The sequence below is a fragment of the Salvia miltiorrhiza genome, chromosome 5, assembly GCF_028751815.1.
Source record: "Salvia miltiorrhiza cultivar Shanhuang (shh) chromosome 5, IMPLAD_Smil_shh, whole genome shotgun sequence".
Lineage (NCBI taxonomy): Eukaryota > Viridiplantae > Streptophyta > Magnoliopsida > Lamiales > Lamiaceae > Salvia > Salvia miltiorrhiza.
The window spans coordinates 50,460,918-50,483,349 of NC_080391.1; the positions used below are offsets into that span (position 1 = coordinate 50,460,918).

The 22,432-nt window shown below is 37.2% G+C and overlaps 1 protein-coding gene across 2 annotated transcripts in view; it reads right to left on the reverse strand.

Annotated features, from left to right (window-relative positions):
* The window catches only part of LOC130987205 (uncharacterized), a 698,101-nt gene that overhangs the window by 461,428 nt on the left and 214,241 nt on the right, over window positions 1-22,432 (reverse strand). The gene's annotated exons all lie outside the window — the stretch shown is intronic.

Genomic DNA, 22,432 nt, shown 5'->3' on the forward strand with positions numbered 1-22,432 from the left:
AAAATATTAAAAAACTGCAATTTAATTCGTAAACCAAGCAATAACAGTTTCAATAATTAATAATTAAACAATTAAATATAATTATTTAATAACAGTTTCAATAATTAAACATAACAGTTTCAATAATTAAACAATAACAGTTTCAGTAAAATAACAGTTTCAATAATTAACGTAAACATACAGATATATTTAGTAAAGTATTTTATGCCTAAAACGAAACTAGCCGGCCGGTGAAGTGACCGGTAAAATGTATCCGGCCGGGTACATTTCAGATTGAAACTGTTCCGGCCGGACGCATTATTCCGGGCATAGTACCGGCCGGATCGTTTCTCTATAGGCATAAAATACTTTATTTTATTAAATTACACAAACACCACACAAACAATGCAATGTAATACCCAGCAAAACTCGCAATAATAATTCAATAATGATTACTTAAACAAATATAATTAAATTAAATTCAGTAAATTTCTAATGATTAATATAAACATACAACTAATTAAAATGGAATAATTTATGCTAAAACACGCTCGGTCCGGCTGGTGAAGTGGCCGGATAAATCGATCCGGCCGTATGTTTCATTTAAATAATGTTCTCGGCCGGTTCGATTTATCCGGCCACTTCACCGGCCGGACCGATCGTGTTTTAGCATACATTATTATATTCAATTTCATGAAAATTAAAAATAAATACCTGTGAAGAAGATGCCATGGATGAGTGCTTCAATCTTTTGAACTCTCTCTCTCGGTGGGTAAAAGTGAAGAAGGCGGTGGGTAAAAGTGAACAAGCCGATAGAGGTGTGTGGTGAAGGAGCCGATATTAAAAAACCCTAGTCTTTTTTAAAGTAAGTGAACGGACCGATACAATCGGCTTTATGTCTATCAAAAGGGAATCAAATTTTGAAGCAAGATATTTTTTACCTTTATGTATCGGTAACATGCATGATTTTTTTGGGTAACAAGCATGCATTTAAATGTGTTAATAGGGTTACAACGGATATTGAGTATATATATATATATATATATTTTAAATTTAAAGATATCAATTGATTTACACGATATATATAGTACTATATATCAACATTCAAGAATAACACAATATATATAGAGGTATATATATACAAATAATTTCAAAGAATATATGTATTGAAATTAAGATATTAAAGGGAAAAAAAATAAAAAATTTAAGATAGATACGAATGGATATATATTATTAGCGTCTTGATTTTTTTTTTTTAAAATTGAATAAAATAGAATATTTTATGCCTAAATAATATCGATCCGGCCGGTAATTGTCAAGGAAAAATGTATCCGGCCGGGTCGATGTGTACCTGAAATATACCCGGTCGGATTCATTGATCTGGCCATTTCACCGGCCGGATCGATGATATATCGACTCAAAAGTTTGTATTCTATCTATTTGTATTTTTATATTAATTTTTACTATTTTGCTGAATTTAATTTAATATATTGTTTAAGTGTTAATTAGTGTGCGGTCTATAATATTTTCAATTTAAACATATGAACATTGTATATATATACAGTTTAAAAAAATCATTTCGGACACTCAATGTGTAATCATTTCGGTCAACATCACAAATTATTGTACAAAAATGCATGGGAACCCTCAAATGTGTAAGATTGTGTAAGAAGACCGAAATGATTACTTAAGATGTTGACCCACCTAAGGGTTAATTAGTAATTTAGGTCATGTAGTGCTTTGCATGATAAGGGTGGGCATTTTTCAAAATATGAATAAGGAATGGGGCACTTTTGCCTATTAACACTAATTTTTAAGAGCTTATAAGTTGTCAAAGTGTTTGGATAATTGAGCTTATAAGCTAGAGATAGAATTTTTTGTTAGAGAGAGAAAATATTTTTTTAGAGAAAGAAAATCGAAGAAAAATGAACTTGAATGATATATAATAATGAAAATAATAAATTATAGTTGAAAAATATTTGTAAAATGATTGTTGCATATGAGAGTATAAAAAAATAAGTTGGGGTAGAGGATCTTATTATTTGAGAAGCTTATTTTTTAGCTTATAAACTATTTGAGAGCTTATTTTGCCAAACACTTTTGGAAGAGCTTATAAGCTGTTTTGAAGAGCTTATAAGCTCAGCCAAACACCCTCTAAATCTAATCCTAAATTTATAAAATAGATAATGAAAAATAGGAGAGCTGCTGTGTGCAATTGTAAAATAGGGGTTAAAAATAATTTAGGGAAGACTTTAGGAGTATTTTTAGGAGTAAAATTTTGAGAGATATGCTGTGGATGCTTTTAGATTAAAATCAATTAATTCACTTCTCAATAACAAAGTTATCACACCATCGACTAAGCTATTTTGTAATGGCCTAATTTATGAATAATATATTACTGAGTGTGTTTATTTTGAAGTATAAGGAAGAGATAAATACATTTATCACCTTATAATAGTAAATGTAATAAAAATTTCGCATAAATAGTATAAATGTTTGGGCAGTACTTTTTCCTTTGAAAAATGTATAATTATATAGTATATATATATATATACATATATATTTAACAAGTATTAGTATTAATTTTATACCTAAGGGATGCTGGTATAATTTTATATAGTCTCATAAAGTGTGAATAAATATATTATCATTCATTGGGGTACTGCTACTTTCCACGGTCTCATTTGGTGTGAGTTGATTCGTAGTTATTGGAAAGCGTCAGAGTTTTGGGGTGTTCTTAAACGCTCTAAACATATATGTATGGAGGATATTTGTCTGGTTATGGTGGATGAGTTGGGTGTAGAGGGTCTTGAAAGGTGGTTGCAGTCTCTTTGGCGTATTTGACGATATTTGTGCGATGTTAAACACGGTAACAGGCCAAAGTCGGAGGTGGTTGATGTTAACATGGGGGAACGATTGCTGAATGTTTATCAGACAGCTAGATTTCAAGTGGTAATAGAGGAGCGTCTTCTTCCTTGTGAGGGTTCGGCAAACTGGTATTCTCCTCCCAGATGGGTGCTTCGAGTTGACGTGGATGTGGCGTTTAACAAAGCGGGGTCGAGGGCTGGTGTTGGCTTCGTGGTGAGAGACTCAGATGGAAGATTGATTGTTGCGGGTTCACAGACCATCAACCATACTGATACAATTATTCTTGGGGAATTACATGCGATCATTATTGTTGCTGGCTATTGTTTGGAGAATGACACGGGTCCTATTGTGATCTATATCAACTCATTGCTTGCGGTTCATGTGCTACAGGATTCTACGAAAGGCTCGGACTCTCTTTGTGATGACCTTTGGGATGCATTTGCTCATGCTAAACAATATATTGTAGTTGATTTCTTGCATATGCGGCGAGATGCTAATAGAGCGGCTCATGAGTTAGCTCAGTTTTCTTATTATGTTTGTGATTTGTCGTAATATTATTCCACTCTTTTCGCTTCAAAAGAAATATACTATTATCGTTCAAATTAAACAAAATATAAAAAATATGCTCTTTACTTTTTTTTTTAGAATTACAAGTTGTATGATCAAATAAACAACTCGCATGCAGCGGGACCTCTAAACCACACAAAGGTGGAAAAACTACCGCACGCAAGCGGGATTTAACCCAATACCTCTCACAAAGGAAAGTCTTGGATGCCTCAACTTTGCCACTTGAGCTAAGCCACATTGGCAAATATGGACTTTATTTTAAGGGTGTATTTGTTTCCAGGCATAAGGAATGGATAAGCTTCATTTACCACTTTATAGCTCATTTACTTTGACGTAATAAAAAAATTCCGGTAGATGGTATAAACTTTCGGGCAGCACAGGAAAAATGATAATTTTATACCTAAGGGATGATAGTATAATTTTATACCACCTTATAAGGAGTTAATAAATATATTATCATTCCTAGCAGATATAAAAAAATACGATCCTCAATTTAAGGGATAAATTTATACCTCTTTATTTAGAGAGGAAAAAAAAATACATCCTAAGTGATAAATTTATACCTCATTATATTATCAATTTAATTATGCCTCATTATATCATTCATTATTAATCTATTATCTTAAGGAATGGTGGTATAATTTTATATCACTTTATAAAAAATGGATAAATATATTAGTGTTAATAGACAAAAATGTCATATTCCTTAAGTTATATTTAAAAATGCCCTACTTTATAAACTTAAACATTTTATGCCTAAATTTAAGTGAAGAACCTATTTTACCCTTTTTGGTTGATGGGTTTGCTTGGTTTTTTGTGAAAGTCTTACACATTTGACCTATTTGACAGCTATCAGTCAAGAGTACATATGATCGGTGGGTGGCTAGATCATCTGATCGTCCGAGCGGTCAAATCATTTCACCAGTCGGTCACATAATTTTACCAATTGAATCATCTGACCGCCCGGTGAAATGATTTGGCCGCCCGAGCGGTCAGATGATCTAGTCACCCACCGATTATATATATTCTTGATGGGCTAAGTATCAATTTGGCCCCTGACGTGGAGGTCCTTATTACATCTAGCACCTTATGGACAGGGGTGTGCCAACTAAGCCCCTGAAGTACCTATTTTCCTTCAATTAAGCCCTCCGACTTAACGGAGAATTAACATCGTTAACTATTTTTATTTTTATTTTTTTATTTTGTTGGTGGTGGGACCCACACCTTCTTCTTCACCAAACTCGTCGAAAACGCATCGGTCCGACCCCTACGCCATGAACTACCGCTTCATCGCCGCCAACACGCTTCAGAAGCTGATCGTCCTCACCGGAAACACGTCGGAATCTGGGAACGACAGCAGTGGCGGCGTACCCTCCTCCGCCCGAACCCAGCAGTCGCCCCTCTCTTCTCTAAATCTCGTCGCCGCTGCTTCTCCTCCTGCGACGTCGCACCGCCTAAGTCCGACGCCCTTCTCTCTCTCTACCATACGCAAAGCCCCAAATCTCTCTCTGATAGCACACGCTCAAGGCAAAAGGGCGAGCCCCAATTCCTCCCCTAAATCGAAATCGCCGCCGCCTGAGCCAAAATCCTGTAACATAGCCCCCTTCTCTCTAGCGTGGTCGATGCCTTCGCGCCGGAGGTCTACTCCGTTTTCCTTTCCCTTTTGATGTTGAGCCCTAGCCCTCCCCCCTTAAATCCACCGCTGTGGGTTCTGTAATTTCGGCGATTTACAGTCGCCAATCATTCTTCTCGGTTACCGGAGTTTCTCTCACCTTTCGAATTCAAGGAAGGGTGCCTTCCAGCAGGTCCGAGTCATAGCCCTTCCCTATCACGAATCATCGTTGTTGTCCTCTTCGGAGTCGACCACGTCGTTGCTGGGTTCGGGCTGAGGAGGGTACGCCGCCACTGCTGTCGTTCCCAGATTCCGGCATGTTTCCGACGAGTTTGGTGAAGAAAAAGGTGTGGGTCCCACCACCAACAAAATAAAAAAATAAAAATAGTTAACGGTGTTAACTCTCCGTTAAGTCGAAGGGCTTAATTGAAGGAAAATAGGTACTTCAGGGGCTTAGTTGACACACTCATGCCCATAAGGTGCTAGATGTTAAGGGCCTCCACGTCAGGGGCCAAATTGATACTTAACCCATTCTTGATTGATAGCTGTCAAATCGGTCAAATGTGTAAGAGTTTCACAAAAAACCAAGCAAACCCATCAACATAAAGGGCATTTAAAGAATAAGACATAGAAAGCTTATGTTTATGAAAGAGGGCATTTTTCATATACTCCCTCCGTCCACCAATCAACTACCCATTTGATGGTCGGCACGGAAACTAAAAAAACTGAAAAAGGTGGTGTAAAAGACTAAAAGGGTAGTGTTAATATATGTTGATTAATTTTACTAATCTTTCATTAGCTATTTGACATTATTTTAAGGGATAATTGCATGTAATATCATCAACTATAATGAAATTCCATTTTTCCCATAATTTCTTAAAATTCCATTTTTTACCATAAAATAAAAAAGTCATCCATTTTTCCCATAACTATCTTTATGATAATATCAAAATAACCCCACAGTTATGCAAAATATTGCAGCAACCCCCACAACTTATTCTTTTCAATTAAAATACCCCAATGAGTGTTCTTATAATTATAACAACAGTAAAACATAAAATAGGCCCAACATGCTTCCGTAACACTTCAAAATAAATCTTAAATTTAAACCAACATTATACCTTTGTCGACTGGTCTTCTTCAGGAGTCAGTCTTGTTGCGTTTTACGGCTCGTCTGCCCACCCGGCACGTACCAACCACGCACTCGCAAGAGATGGTTGCAACCCTTCTCCTTCACTAAGTGTCGACTTAATATTTTTGTTGGAAAAAATAAAGAAAATATTCTTACTCAACCGGAATAGTTGGACAAAACTAAGCGTTTATAGAGGAATTATATAATAATTAATTTATTTCATAAAATTCTCCCCAAGGGAGGAGACAACTTGTTTAGCTACTCATAGTAGCCAATACTTGTGTACATAAAAATAAAAAGAAACTAAACTTAAAATGAAAAACTTTGAAAACAAAATAAAATTACAAAGATAATTTCTAGAGAGAGGATGTGGTGTGTGAAAATGTTGTGAATTTTTTGGATATCCTTCTTCTCTCCAGCTCTCGTGATTTTATAGAGGTCTGATACCCTCTATTATTGCTTGGTGGTTGGCCTCGGATGCTATCCTCGTGGCCAGCTTGCTTGAAATTGACAGCCACCTTCTCTTGTTGGCCATTATTGCCTACACTTGTTGGTGTTGTCACATGTGCTGGGCCCTTGCTTTATTGCTTTGTGATAATGCTGGTAGGGGCCGGCTACTTTCCTTCCACTCACATTTATCCTGGAGCGCTGAGTGGTCCTCCTGTCATTCCACCCACTTTTGTCGTTTCTTTTGTGGGTGCGATCCTTGCTGTGAATCACATGATTCACTCTGCTCTGTCGGCCACCTTACTTTTTTGGTGCCCGAGGGGTCCTCCCCTTTGGAGTCTGATGCTTGTCGTGTTCATCAGACCGGAACCTCCTTCTGTCTGGTTTCGGGAAGAAACCTTTGCCGAATTCTGGTTCCTTCTGCGACGAACATTGGTCGCAGATTTTCTCGATCCACTGGCCCGAATGAGCCATGTTACAGAATTTGCGACGAGTTTCTTTGCTCCCCGCAATCTTGTTTTCCCATATCGTTTGCCTCTTTTTCTCGAAAGATTTTTCGGCAAACTCGGTTGTTGTTCCTGTCATTGTGTTTACCAGGAACGTTCCCAGATCTGAACTCTGAAAGAATTTAAACCTGGACTTCATTTTGTCCATCTCTGTGAGACAGACCCAAAGACCCCATGCTCGTCTCGTGGAGATTTGATCCTCCGTAAATGTTGAGGCAATTGGGACTTGAAAATCAGGAACTTTGATCCGGTTCAAGGCTCCTGTATCCGGTCTCCGAAGCTTAATGAAATGAAAAGCTTCATAGACTCCTTTTCCGACGGGTTCTGGTGCTGCACTAAAGAAGTAGAGTTCCAGAACATCTCCCCGTTTAAGGGACTCGTTGTTCTCCCAGGCTTCAAACACCGTTCTCTGGATCCACTTTGGTAGACCCTTGATTTCGTTGAAGGCTGGAGCAGTGGTATAAACTGAGGCCAAAGCCCCAAACTCATACCATTCCTTGATGTGATTTGGATTGGCTCCCGGAGTTGTCCAAATCCTAGGGTATCTTCCTGCAACATCAACCCGGCAATTTCCCGGATTAATGCCCTTTCTCGTGATGAGTTTCTCCCATCTGTCTTGATAAATCTGCCAAGAAGGAGAAATATCAACAAAATTAGTATCAATCTTAATTTGGCCAGTCATTGGCCTAAGATTGATCTCTCCCTCTTTTACCCCAGAGGTGGAGGGTTGACATGTTGATTCAGGGTGTGACCCCTTAACAACATCTTTTCCTCGAGCGTCCGGCTGTGAAGCCATTCTCTCAGGACTTGTGCTAGGGGTACTTGAATCCCCTGCTACAGGTAATCCGCCCTGTACGGAAAGCATTGCTTTAGCCCGATTTTCACGGACAACGCGCAAAAGCGGCTTGCTGAGTACTTCCTGAAGATTGAACATCTTCATGAAGCAATCATCGATTTGGTTGGATACTTGGGCTTCGTCAGCCGCTTGTATCTTTCCAGCTTGTTTAGTGTGTAGTACACACTTCTGCCATTCTTGTTGTAGCAGCTCTAGACTTGCAAAGAGCTGCCCTTGTATTGCCTCGATGGCCTCCACTTCAGGGAGCTCCATCCCTTGTAAGGAAATCTGCAAGAACATTCTGATCAGATTTCAAAACGACAATATCATAATCATAATATTGACATTCGGCTTGCCATCTAAGCAGTCTAGATTTTTCAGGCTTAGATTCAATCTTTTTTGTTAAGAAAGCTTTAACGTTAGTGTTATCTACTTTCAAAACAAATTTCTTAGCAAGTAAGAAAAGCGGCCATTTTTTAAACGCCTTTCGCACTACAAAGAATTCCTTTTCGTTGATGTGCCATCGCACAGCTTCGTCATCGGAAAAGAGCCCGCTACAGTATCTGCAAGGTTCTTCTCCATACGGAGTAATCTTTGTAAGCACTGCTGCCCACCAGAAATCACTCGCGTCTGTATAGAGGACCAAGTTATCCTCGTCTTGTGGTATTGAAAGCTTCGGGAGATTTTTGCAAATCTCTTTCAACTTCTTCATTCCCTCCCGATGTTCCTCTTTCCATATGAACGGAACATCTTTCTTCAGTAGTGGACTGAAGATCTTTCTGTGTTCTGCAAGGTTTTTGATAAACATCCCTGCAAAGTTGACAACTCCGAGAAAGCTTTGGAGCTGTTTTTTCTCTTTGAGATCCTCCGGAAATCCCTGGACTTTTTCTACAATATGATCTTGTAGAATAATCCCAGATTCATCGATCTCGATCCCCAGAAACTCCATCTTCTGGGTAGCTATGACTGCCTTCTTTTCTGACAGCACTAGTCCTTCTTGTTGGCAAACATCCGCGAAGATCTCCAGATGTTTGACATGTTCATGAATGTTTTTTGATGCAATAAGAATGTCATCAATGTAAACAAACATAAACGAAGAATAATCTTTGAAGAGATTATCCATCTTTCTTTGGAATATCTGAGGCGCGTTGGCCAACCCCATTGGCATGACATTCCAGACATAATGTCCTTGTGGAGTAGAGAAGGCTGTGAACTTCTTACTCCCTTCCTCCATGCGAATCTGGTAGAAACCTGATTTGCAATCAAACTTTGAGAATACCTTTGCACTTCTGATGCAGTTGATGAGGTGTTCTCTACTTGGGATGAAGTATCCGTCAAACTCCAGAATGTCATTAATCCCTTTATAATTAATGACTAATCTTGGTTTTCCTCGCTTGATCTCCCCATGATTTCTCACCAGAAATCCAGGACTGCTGTAGGGTGATCTTCCTCCTTCAATTAGCTTTAAATCAAGGTGTTCCTTGATTATACTCATCATATCCTGTTGATCTTAAGGGTTCATCAGGATAGGTTTGAATCTGACGAACTCATGCTCCTTTCCAGTTTTAACTTTCAAGGTTGCTCTGAGCTGGTTCTTGTCCCACCATGCCAAAGGATCCTCGTGGTAACACTTCTGGATTCTCCTTTTAACGTCGGCAATGGACACCTGTTCTTCTTCCTTGATATCTTTGTGTGATATCAGAGATACTTTGAGGATTTGAATTTCTTCCTCAGAGAGATTTGGAAATCCCTCAGTTCTGCATTTGAGCAAAACTTCTCCGAATCTCCTTTGATCCTTCATTTGGGGTCTCCGGAGTCTGCCATCATCACCACGCTTGCTGCGGAATTTGATTGGCATTGAACGATGAAAAGCTCCATTGAGCCTTTGCACAATGATCTTGTGGTCACAATTGGTTGTGAACACTAGCCTCCTAGCTTCATTGTCTTGAATATACCGCTTAAAGCTTTGCAGAAAATTATTTCCGAATAATATATCTGCTCCGGTATCATGGAAATAAATTGGTGGAGTTTTGACCTTGTACCAAGGTGTCTGTCCTGCTCCGCCGATTAGTATTTCCGTTTGTTTTACTCCTTTTGATAGAAGCAAAATCTTCTTGGAGAAATCCCTTCCTGCAATTCGAGGTAGATCTTCTTCCACTGCTGTTGGAAAGATTCCTCGTTTTGCTGTACAGATTCCTGCTCCTGAATCCACATAAGCAGCAAAATATTCTGCTTTGTATTCTTCGTATAACATCCCTACAGAGATGTATATCGAGAATGGACTGGTCATTGGATCATCACTCTTTGGCGTCCAATGGTAATTTCCATTCCTCCTGCTTTCCATGACCATGGCTTATATTTGTCAAGGAAATTTCGTCCTAAGATCAGGACATCCGCTTCTTGTCCGGCTTGGCCTTCGGTCTGGATTTCAAAACCTCCAACCTCCAGAGTTCCGATGTATCGGTTATCTCCTGGATTTGCCAGATAATACAACATACTGCAAGGAAACTTGTTTTCCATGCTTGTTGTATCAAATCTTGTGGAAACCTGTCTCCATCCTTCGGGACATTTGAACTTGATTCTCATGTCCGGGACTGGTGTTTCCTGGATCGCTCTTCTCTCATAGGAATGAGAGAAACTTCTTGTTATAGGCCCTGAAGTTAGCCTATTTCCTTGGAATGATAGCCTTGGTGCTCCCAGTCTGAGACTCTGGGTATGGTTGAGCACCTGCTTGTCTCCAATGTCGATGTCGATTTCTCCGATCTGAGGAATCTCCACTCGGTTTGGATTGACTGCTTTGGCTACCTCCTTAAATATCTCTGGGATTTCAATAAATTCTTTTCCCAGAAATAACTCTGTATGATGGGAATTTGATAAGGCATACGAGACTTGGTAAGTCAGTGAGTATGGCCTATTTCCTCCCGTCATAAGCTCCTTCTTTTTGTAGTCCTGATAGAGAGTCAGGGCTCTGCTGAAGGATGAATCTTGTAGATTATAAGCGATCTGTGGGTAGAACTCGGTTATAATCCTCTTGGCATAGAGATTGCCCGAAAAAGCACCAAGAACTGATGCTCTTGTATCTCTGATTCTTTTGTCGCAAAGTGCGACATCAATCGGTTGGTCTGTCCCTGGGGATAGGGATGATTTGATCACCAACTGAATTGCTCCAATATGAATCCATTTCATCGTGCTTGCGACTTCTGGCTTCATTTTCTTAAGATCCTGCATAATATCTTCGGCAGGAACCAGCTGGATCTCCACCTGATTGCTTGTACTCTCAATTGGAAGTGCCATTTCTCGGTTTGTGACCCCGAAATAGACATGATGCTTCCTCTTGGATGGAATCAAGCTATTAAAGACTCGATTCAATCTCCCATTGGAAAACCCTTGATACGTCTGTACCTCTCCGGTTTCCCTATTGAGTTTCCTTACGAGCTTCTTCACCACCTCTTCTTGTGGAATCAGAAAATGGCTGGTAAATCCATTCTGATCCTCCTTCTGGGTGTGATGAACCTCGCGTTCCTCTTTAGTTTGACTCGTCTCCGGTTGATCCATCGGTCATCTCCGAATCCTCAGAACTAAAGACCTCTTCTTGCTCATATATACTCTCATCAGAGGATATATCTTCGAATTGATACACGGGTATCAATTTCTGGTGGTAGATAGCGTCTTCGATATCCGGTGTGGATTCGAATCTTCTTATCTCCCTTTTCTCGTTGTCTGGGCAATTGGTTGAAATATGTCCCTTTGCACCGCACGACCAGCAGTTGCAATCCTTGAAACTTTCATTTGCTTTGGCTTGGGTACGCCTGAAAGTTTTCCTTGCCGGGATTCTCTTTTGATTTGAGAATCGGTTTCTTGAGGGTCCGCTCCGTTGGCCTGACTTGTAGGAGCGTGCCTTCTGTTTGGTCCACATAGTTCTTGGTTTCCAAGAACTCCTTCTGGACTTTCTTTCATAGGGTTGATACCTATGTTTCTTTCGGCTCCTCTTTTGATACAGCAACTCAGCACCAATCTCTGTTGGGAGATCAATGTTGTCGCACATCAATGGGGATCTCTTGTTGAGTCTCCTTAATCTCTTGAGATTCCTCTGGTCCGCCGCCTTCTGGCACCATTCGGACAGCTTTTTGTGGACATAAGACATCCTCCTTGAAGCACTGTCGAGGGGATATCCTCCGAGTGAAACATACTCCTTGATGAGCATCTCTCTCCATGGACTTGGAAACTTTGGAAAAAAGAGGTCCATGGCCGTCTGATCTTCCACTTCCCCCATATGGACATATAGGGTATAAAGGCGCAGAAATTCATCGAGAGCTTTTGGCTCCAACACCATCAATCTCAGATTGTGAAGTGCCTGTTGATATTTCTTGCGCTTCTCCTCCGCGGATCCTTCGAAAAAACCCATTCCCAAGAAATGGATTTTAATCTGTTTAGTAATCTCCTTGATGATGTCATACATGGATGTGCTACTAAACATTTCTTCCCTTACTGGAATCGCAAGTTTGTCCCAGTATTATTTTGCCATTCCAGCCAAACTGGCTTCGAAGACTCTGGCAAATTCTTTTTTTGTCGTAATCGATTGTAGCAATCACGACCTTTAATGATGAAGCCCATTCGTCGATGAGATTCTCCCATTCTTTGAAACTGGCTTCGTCGAGGTTGAGAATCAATCCATATGGATGGATTGGTTCTAGTATGACCTTTCCAACCGGAGTATCCTTCAACTGAGGCCTCCGTCGTCGGGTTCTTTGGAACTGGCTTGCATCGTCTTGGGCTGACCCTTTTCCTGACGATTCTTCTCCTTGAGGCTCAATTTTGGGGCCTTCATCTCCTTGGTTCATCTTTAGATCAACCATATTGAGATTAGCAAAAGATTCTGCTAACTCTTGTAGATCTTCTAATCCGATTTTGTCAAGGCTATTCATGATATTTGCCTTTCATGATTCGGATTATGTCCTCCGGCTGCAACTCCTTGGGTTTTGCATCGAATAGAGATGTAGACGTCGGGTCTTTGGACCATGGATTCCGAATTTTCCCGGAACATGGTTTTCGCCTTTCGATTTCCTCCATTCTTTTCTGGATATCACGCAAGAGGGTTAGTATTTCCTCTTGTTTGAGTGATATTCTGCTTAGCTCCATCGGTAGATCATACAGCTTGACGCCATAATATTCCACCGTCTTCTGGATCTCACGCAAGTTGACGTTGTCGGAAGAACTTGGCTCGATCTTTTGGTAGCCTGGATAGACTACTCCCGCCTTGTCTTTTTGTTCCATCAATCATGTGACTGATGGGCCTCGTCTTTGGTTCGTTCAATCGCCGTTCTGGTGGCGGCGAGTCCCATGAGGTTCTCATGGTAGAATTGGATACTCGTGATGATATCACGAATAATCTCGGTATCTTCTCCTCGTCGTATGTTGGTAACGAGGGCTCGATTGTTCCAGTTGAGTCCGTCTAGTAGACGGGTCATTTCACTCTCCAAATATTGGAGAGAATTCCTGTATGGTACACATCTCGGACACTCGTCCGGATCCATAAACTTTTAATGGAGTCTCCTCCCACATGGGTTAATAATAAAATAAACTAAAAATTATATAATTCCTCTATAAAAACCCGCTCTGATACCATTTTCAACAAGGATCAATTATTAACTGTTTTTGCTTAAAAGTACGTGGCGTTGTCTCACAGTTCAGACCCAGATTACAAAGTAATCTAACGGGCACGAGAAAAGTTTCCAGCCGATATACCGTTTAAGCATAATTATAAGAAAATTTTAATTTTCAATCTGGGGTTTTGGTACCTTTTGTAAAATAGTTGGGGTTTTGCGCAATAAAATTTTTTGAAGGGGTCAATTTTGAATTTCAGCAATTTGAGATCGTGGGAAATTTGGACCAAATATTCATTTCGTGGTAAATTTTGGAAAATTTGGAATTCGTGGGAAAAATGGAAAATTGTCATAGTTGGTGATATTATACGAAACTGTCCCTTATTTTAATGCATTGACTTATTAAAGTGTTTTTTTTTATAAGCTATTTCTTTCTTTCTTTTTTTACTCTTTAATTAAATAAACTGAAAACTGGAAAATAAATAAATTGAAAATTCAAAAATAAATAAATAAATAAACTGAAAATTCAGAAAATAAATAAATAAATAAATAAACTGAAAATTCGAAAATAAATAAATTAAAAACTGGAAAATAATTTTTTTAGAAAATAAAAAAAATTAAAGTTTGAAAATAAATAAATAAACTGAAAATTCAGAAAATAAATAAATAAACTGAAAACTCGAAAATAAATAAATTAAAAACTGGAAAATAATTTTTTTAGAAAATAAATAAACTTAAAGTTCGAAAATAAATAAATAAACTGAAAATTCAGAAAACAAATAAACTGGAAATAAATAAATAAATAAACTGAAAATTTGAAAATAAATAAATAAATAAACTGAAAATTCAGAAAATAAATAAACTGGAAATAAATATATAAAAAAACTGAAAATTCGAAAATAAATAAATTAATTAAAATCTGGAAAATTATTTTTTTTAGAAAATAAATAAATTAGAATTAAATAAATAAATTAAAATCTGGAAAATTATTTTTTTTTACAAAATAAATAAACTTAAAGTTCGAAAATAAATAAATAAACTGAAAATTCAAAAAATAAATAAATTGGAAATAAATAAATAAATAAATAAACTGAAAATTCGAAAACAAATAAATAAATAAACTAAAAAAATTCAGAAAATAAATAAACTGAAAATAAATAAATGAATAAATAAACTGGAATTAAAATTTTCAGAAAATAAATAAATAAATAAACTGAAAATTAGAAAATAAATAAATAAACTGAAAATTCAGAAAATAAATAAACTGGAAATAAATAAATAAATAAATAAATAAACTTAAAATTCGAAAATAAATAAACAGGAAATAAATAAATGAATAAATAAACTAGAATTAAAATTTTCAGAAGATAAATAAATAAATTAACTGAAAAAAATAAACTGGAAATAAATAAATAAACTGAAAATTTGAAAATAAATAAACTGAAAATTCAGAAAAAAAAATAAACTGGAAATAAATAAATGAATAAATAAACTGGAATTAAAATTTTTAGAAAATAAATAAATAAATAAACTAAAAACTGAAAAATAAATAAACTGGAAATAAATAAATAAATAAACTGAAAATTCGAAAATAAATAAACTGAAAATTCAGAAAATAAATAAGTTGGAAATAAATAAATGAATAAATAAACTGGAATTAAAATTTTCAGAAAATAAATAAATAAACTGAAAATTGAAAAATAAATAAACTGGAAATAAATAAATAAACTGAAAATTCGAAAATAAATAAACTGGAATTAAAATTTTCAGAAAATAAATAAATAAATAAATAAATAAACTGAAAATTGAAAAATAAATAAATCGGAATTAAATAAATAAACTGAAAATTCACAAAATAAATAAACTGAAAATTCGAAAATAAATAAACTGGAATTAAAATTTTCAGAAAATAAATAAATAAATAAACTGAAAACTGGAAATTAAATTTTTAGAAAATAAATAAACTGAAAATTCGAAAATAAATAAATAAATATACTTAAAATTCCGAAAATAAATAAATTTGAAATAAAATTTTTAGAAAATAAATAAACTGGAAATTTAAAATATCTTACTCCATTTAATTAACATCAAAATTGGATTAAGTAGACAAGTAATGGTAGATTGTGGTGGGTCTAATTGATAAAGTGTAGTAATTTGAAAAGTAAGGGAGGGTATATATGTCCAAAAAGCAGAGTAGGTAGTTAATTGGTGGACAAAATTTTAGAGGCAAATGGGTAGTTGATTGGTGGACGGAGGGAGTATAACTTAAGGAATATGGCATTTTAAATTTTCACTCAATATATTATCATTCAAATTAAACAAGTATAAAAACTTATAATCTTAAGTGATAAATTTATACATTATTATATTATTAATTTATTTAAAGGGATAAAAGGCAAACACACTAAAAAAACTACAATAAATAAAGAAATAAAGCAGCTAGTATATAATTTCAGAAAGTATACCTGAACTTTTCTGTTCTTTATTTTTTTCATTAAATCCGCAACTGCTAGTTCTGTATACGCTAGATTTCATCCATTTGATTAATAGCACTTTCCGAGTCTCTCACTTAATATAAGAGCATCCACATCCATTGAATAAGCTTACTCAATGGAGTGGGGGACCGTTTATGAGTAAGCACCTCACATTGGGGATACTCATTCTTTTACTAATTCTCATTAATTTTGATTTTTGTATTTTACATTTCATTTTGAGGCTCAGCCCTTAGTTTGCGCTCTGTGCTCTCAAGGATTTTTAAGGTTCTTCGCTTTTTCTTTTTATATCTTTTTTATAATACGCCATATTTATATAAATTGCACCAACTTAAATAACACAATTTATTTCAAATTAAATTTTCATTAATTTAAAAATTACATATAAAAAAATTAAAGATATAATTAAAAATTACATAATAAAAACTAGCTAGTTTCCATCACCCCTTTGCCGAGCTAGAAACGCCGTCACCCGTTCCTTGTGGAGTTCTAGCTGATTTGATCTCATGTCAAAGGTCTTCATGAACAAGATCGTCGTGGATCTCCCTCTTGAGGGCATTCTTCGTGGCGTACTCATCGATCATTCGATTGAGCTTGGTGTCAGTATTCGTCATGTACTCCTTGAGAGAGAGAGGATGAAGAGAATTGTGGGTGTATGATTTTTGGTGGAGCAAGAAAGTTTAAATAGAAGATTTTTTTTAAAGGAAAATTTGCAATGGCCAAATGGGAGAAAAGGAAAAAAAAATAAAATAAAAAAAGAAACGGTCGATTGAATACGGAGAAAAAAAAAAGGTAACGATCGAATGCATGTTCAAAGAATTAGTTTTTTTTAATTAATGCACGCGCCATTTATATTTGAGATTGAGTTTTACTCGAAAAAACGAGTAAGCCTCGAACCCCCCTACCTCCACATCGGCTTACTCGAGTAATTAAGGGGGATCGAGTATGTGGATGTGAATGCTCTAAGAATATTTAAACTTATAGCTTTCCTTATCATAGTTTGTAGTTCTAAATTGTGTAGTTCTATATTGTTACTCCCCCCGTCTCATTACAAATATCTCATTACTTTTGGGCACGAAGATTAAGAAATGTATAAAAAATAGATAAAGTGTGTTGGTAGAAATTATTTAAATATTAGGTATAAGAAGAGAATATATTGTCAAAAAAAGAATGAGACATCCCATTATAAAAAGTGAAACATTTGTAATGAAACGAACGGAGTATAATACTCTATTACCTTTGCCATGCTAATCATTTACAAATTCTTAAATCCTTATTAGACATCCGTAGTATACTCCTATGATTTGTGAAAGCATTTCGCTTCACTCTCTCTTATGAGCTAAAAAAAATGAATGCCTGATGGAAAGCCAACCCCGTATATACTAGTATTCCCTTTGTTCTTATAAAATGTACCTAATTTGTTATTTTTGTTCGTTCACATAAAATGTATCCAATCTATTTTTAGTAAGTCTTCCATTCACAATAAAGTAAAACCCTTACTCCACTCACAATACATTCAATTACTTTATTAAAATGTGTCTCATTTAGAATATGTGATACATATTTTTTATGAGGAGGAAGTACTATTTACTAATAAACGAAACGGCGAAAAAAAAATCAATGATATTTAACGCGAGTGAAGAGGTGACTTTCACATTAGGTGAAGAGAGTCTTTTTTAATTTTATTTTTTTTATTCTTGTCTTATTGTAGTTGATGTTTCTATCTCATCTCATATGTTGAAAAGTAGGTATGGAAAATTGGGAATCTTCGAAGGCATTTCGGCCTTTTGTTTTATGCTGATAAGTCGCGGTCCATGAGGCACGAATGATTAGAGAAAAATGTGAGCTTGTGTTCCGTTGTTTGTTGAAACGCTTTAAAATGTGAAGATCAATTTGAAAGGTGTAATAATGCATGCATACTTGAAATTTTATAACTTAAGTGATTTTTCTTTTTATTTATGGGTTTGAGGGAGCGGAAAGATATGAGAATCTCATTACTTACAAACTGAAGTATCCATCGTTTAAATATTCTATTAAAAACATAATTTACGTGATTTTTAAAAGAGTGGATTTTAAAAATAACCACTTTTATATAGTAAAAATAAATTTTACCCACTAATATAAAAACTTAAAAAAAATACCCACTTTTACCATTTTACCCTTGCATATAAAATTTTTACAAATACCCACGAATTCACAATCAGTGAATTCACAACCAAAATAAATTTTGATTGTGAATTCAAGCTTTAAAACTCGAATTCACAACTGAATAACAAGTATTGGTTGTGAATTCAAGTTTTAAAGTTTGAATTCACAACTATAAATAGTGTTAGTTGTGAATTCGCGTGAATTCACAACCCACACTATTTCAAGTTTTGAATTCACAACCGATAAAACTTGAATTCACAACCAACATTTTTTCAAGTTGTGAATTCACAACCAATTAAACTTGAATTCACAATCAACACTATTTCAATTGTGAATTCACAACCAACGCCGATAATTCAGTTGTGAATTCAAGAACATTTGTACAAAATTGAGCGATTTTCATTAATTTCTTCAATCTGTGATCCAATATACTTAGTATTCAATCAAAGCAAAGCTTATGCAGAAAATTTATTACATTTCCTTTCTTGAAACAAAATACATCGCTTGTAAACATAAAAAATCCCATAAATAAGAAAATTTTAAAAAGCCCCAAGTTCATCTCAAATTAGGGCACGATTTCCCCAAATCAGGAAACTAAATCACCAGAGACTTCGGCCTCTGCAGATCCGGGGCGGGGCGGCCGAGGCCAGGCTCCGCTGGACGCGATCGGAAGCAGAAATCGAGAGAGAGAGAGAGAGAGAGAGAGAGAGAAATCGGCGCCGGCTGAGATCCGATGGCGGCGTCATGGACGAAGGCGTCGGCCGTTCGCCGGAGTTCGGAAGAGCAACAGCGGTGATTTCAGATTTAAGGGAAAAACTAGGGCTTTCTTCATTTTTCCTCATCTCCGTTGAATTCACATTCCGCCGCCGTCCTCGTCGTCGCGAGATCTACATCGTCTGGCGCGGCCCCTCCCGCCACCATCGTACTCCAGTTCGCCGCGCATCTGACTGCATAATCCTCCTCAGATACAAGCATCCAACAAACCACAGCAACACAAAGCAGCACAACATCCTTTCCAGAATCCATCGCCTCTGGATTGAGTTTCTATCGGTGGATCATTAGTCGGAAAATCAGCAGGCGGCGGTGGCGGCAGCGGCAGCGGCGCCGGGTAAAGAAGAGAGAGCAAGAGCGGAGAGAGAGAGAAGAGAAGAGAGAGTTTGGATTAAGATTTCAGTCTTTTCACCCATTTATATATAGGGGTATTTCAGTTCGCCGCGCATCTGACTGCATAATCCTCCTCAGATACAAGCATCCAACAAACCACAGCAACACAAAGCAGCACAACATCCTTTCCAGAATCCATCGCCTCTGGATTGAGTTTCTATCGGCGGATCATTAGTCGGAAAATCAGCAGGCGGCGGCGGCGGCAGCGGCAGCGGCGCCGGGTAAAGAAGAGAGAGCAAGAGCGGAGAGAGAAGAGAAGAGAAGAGAGAGATTGGATTAAGATTTCAGTCTTTTCACCCATTTATATATAGGGGTATTTCAGTCTTTTCGCATAAAAAGTGGGTAAAATTTATTTTTGCTATATGAAAGTGGGTACTTTTTATATTGACACTTTTTAAAATATTGTAAATGTAGCATCATATATTTTGCTACAATTAATACGTGACTACGTCCTACTCCACAAATTTTGTCTGATGTTTACATTTAAGGCTGCGTTTATTTTGATAAATAAATTTATTCATGAAAAAGAATGGATAACAAACATTTATGCTTTTAAATGTCTTTTTTTTCCTCATATTTTACACAAAAGAGAAGTTCACTATTTTTCATTCATTATTTTCACTTCAAGGATGGATAATATTATCCATCCATTTTTGGTGTGATAATATTATCCACCCTTGAAGTGAAAATAAGGAAGGAAAAATTGTGAACTTTCTCTTTTGTGTAAAATGTGAGAGAAAAAAAAAAGACATTTACAAGCATAAATTTTTGCTATCCATTTTTTTTCTATGAACAAATTTATCTATCAAAGTAAAAACGCAGCCTAAAACTAAAGAGGTGGAGGTGGAGCTGTAACACTCCACGTATATTCTTTTTGGGATATTATAATTTCATAATTATTTATTTGTAAATTGATTTTTTAATTTCAGCTTGTTGGAATATAAGCTTGCGGGCGTAATTACAATGAAACAGAAAGCAGGAGATGAGATTACAAAGCAAAAACTGTATTGAAATTACAATAAGAATGAAACCAGGAAAACAGCCGAGTCGAGTAGGATCCTCTCTCCGCAAGACGAGATACGCCCCGGTAGTGCTCTCGGTTTGGCGTGTCGTCCCCAAAGATGAAACGGCTTCGTCTTGTAGGTAGCAGCACCGCAGACCAACGAGCTCCGGCGAACTGGAATGAGGCGAGAACATAACTTTAACTATGGATGCAGGAGTGCAGCAGAATTTCTGTGTTAGAATGCTTGTTGTTGTGTGTATGATGCATGGAATGCTGCCCTATTTATAGGCACAGACCACATCAATAGGGGGAGCCTGCGGGTTTAATTCCATTGATGGAATTCAAAAGGTGTCGGGGGTTACAGCAGCAACAGACGTAACAGCAGGGCTGTTTGAATCTGCCATGACTCCTCCGACAGCAGCAGTTACGTGGGAAGCTTCCTGGGAGACCAAGGGTCCTCCCGTTGGACCAAGCCATAGCGAGCTTCGTGTGCGTGCGCGTAGGCCCAACCGAGTTGGGCCTCGTCCCCTTCGGACCAAGTTTTCGTTGGTCCAAAAAGATAAGAGCCGGTGTGGGCTAGGGTAGGCCCAAAGGCCAGCCCAAAGACCAATTGCCAAGATCCAAGTCCACGGCCGCGCGTTGGGTAACGGGATCGGGTGCCGGGGCCGAGGCCAGGCGGGCGGCGGCGGCGGCGCGCGCGTGTGGGCTTTGCAACCCGTCACGTGTGCACACAGTTTTATTACATGCTCTGATGTAATAGCATTTATACTGTAATAAATGTTATTCACATTTCAATGTGGGATAAGCATTAAATCTTCTTTAATGCTTATCTTTTCCCACAGCTCCATGTTTCAAGTACCCAACTTTAAATAATTATTTCTCACTCACCGAAAATCGATTTTGAGTAAATAAATATACTAAGATCATCTACTCGGAACGTAGATCGATCCTGTCCCATTTAATTATGCTAAATTAAATGTTTTCGGTACTCGAAAAATTATCAAATATTGGTTACTCACAACCAATTTCCAACAATCCCCCACATGAGTGGAAATAGCCAAATGCAAATGCAGACACAAGCTCTGTTCTCAAGAGACCTTAGTGCATTAGGATAGGTGGTTTGCGGCCTTGAACCATCCTCAGTTAATACTATCGGATATATTGGTGAATTGGTAGAACTTGATGTCTTTGAACATTTCCCCTTCGTGTATACCGAGACAACAGAATTAACACACTAACGCCTCAACCTCATTTCGTTCTCACATTTTTGTCCTTTGCGGGCCTTGGACATCTCTTTGGATTCATAAGTGTTAGGTCGATGCGGCCCCCACATCTCACGTTTTTGTCCTTTGCGGGCCTTGGACATCTCTTTGGATTCATAAGTGTTAGGTCGATGCGGCCCCCACATACTCAACCTCCCCGAGGTGTTTAGGAATCATTAAAAGTAAAAACTTAACCTCACCACTAAGCAGGCTTCGACACTCAGTTGCTCTCTAGGGAATGCAAGTAGTTGAGTGTTCTACTTGGAATCTTATAGCTTAGTTTTCCCATTGAACCACGTTCTTGGGATCTCCAGTCATCATGGTTGGGTTACCACTATAATCATTCTTATTTTGTGGATTTTACACCCATTCCCTCTAGCAATTTATACATTTGATCTCGATTCAAAGCTTTAGTGAGCGGATCGGCCAGATTATCTATTGACTTTATGTAGTCAATTGAGATAACTCCACTTTCGATCAAATGTCTTACGGTATTATGTCGTCGACGTATGTGTCGAGACTTACCGTTATACAACCCACTTTTCGCCCTCCCAATAGCTGCTTGGTTGTCGCAGTTTATCATAACAGGCGGCACGAGTTTTGACCAACATGGAATATCTTCCAAAAAGTTTCGTAGCCACTCGGCTTCTTCACCTGCTTTGTCTAAAGCGATGAATTCTGATTCCATGGTGGATCTAGCAATACATGTCTGTTTTGTAGATCTCCATGAGATTGCTTTTCCCCCTATAGTGAACATGTAACCACTCGTTGATAACGAGTCTTTCACCTCGGATATCCAGTTAGCATCACAGTA